This window comes from Echinops telfairi, unplaced genomic scaffold (assembly GCF_000313985.2).
Source record: "Echinops telfairi isolate 266 unplaced genomic scaffold, ASM31398v2 ScPeMD7_7458;HRSCAF=8496, whole genome shotgun sequence".
NCBI lineage: Eukaryota > Metazoa > Chordata > Mammalia > Afrosoricida > Tenrecidae > Echinops > Echinops telfairi.
The window spans coordinates 1,554,579-1,555,599 of NW_022111358.1; the positions used below are offsets into that span (position 1 = coordinate 1,554,579).

General features: G+C 39.4%; 1 protein-coding gene across 1 annotated transcript in view; it reads right to left on the reverse strand.

Annotated features, from left to right (window-relative positions):
* The window catches only part of RPA1 (replication protein A1), a 57,880-nt gene that overhangs the window by 35,174 nt on the left and 21,685 nt on the right, over nt 1–1,021 (reverse strand). The gene's annotated exons all lie outside the window — the stretch shown is intronic.

The following is a 1,021-nucleotide window of genomic DNA, read 5'->3' on the forward strand; positions in this document are numbered from 1 at the left end:
TCTTAAAGGCTTGAAGATAAACAAACAGCCATCTAGCTCAGAAGTAACAAAGCCCACATGGAAGGAGCACACCAGTTTGTGTGATCATGAGGTGTCGATGGGATCCGGTAATCTAAGACCCAGAACAAAATCATACCAAAGTGAATTGGGATGGGTGGGGATGTGGAGACCCAAAGCACATCTGTAGACAATTGGACATCTCCTTACAGATAGGTCACAAGGAAGAGATGAGCCAGTCAGGGTGCAGTACGGCATTGATTAAACATACAACTTTCCTCTAGTTCTTTAACGCTTCCTCCCCCCCACTATCATGACCTCAATTCCATCTTTTTTTTTTCCACCTCAATTCTATCTTAGAAATTGCATTAGATCAGAACATGCACACTGCTACAGATTAAGAGCCTGAAACATAGGGAATCCAGGATAGATAAAACCCTCAGGGCCAACAATGAAAATAGAGATACCAGGAGGATAGGGGAAGATGGGGGGAGAAAGTGGGAATCAATCACAAGGATCAATATATAACCCCCTCCCAGGGGGATGAAAAACAGAAAACTGGGTGAAGGGTGACAGAGTGATGTAAAATATGAAAATCGTAATCTATAACTTATCAAGGGTTCATGAGGGGGAGGGGGGAAAATGAGGAGCTGATATCAAGGGCTCAAGTAGAAAGAAAATGCTTTGAAAATAGTGGCAACACATGTACAAATGTGCTTGACACAATGGATGAATGTATGGATTGTGATGAGCCCCCAATAAAAGTATTTAATTAAAAAAAGATAAAAAAATAATAAAAGAATTTTTAAAAGTTCCTAAATGAAATCCAGTAAACCAAGAGAATCAAGGAAGGAAGACAGCTGGGGAAAAAAAGTGGGGAGTGGGGCGACAGAGAAGAGCCTAATCTGTTAACACAGAATTGTTTGAACCTTAGTATTGTTCAATTTTGTATCTTGGTTCTAGAAGAATCATTTATCTGATGAAATCTAATTGGTTCCTTGTTTACAGAATCATTAAAAAATTT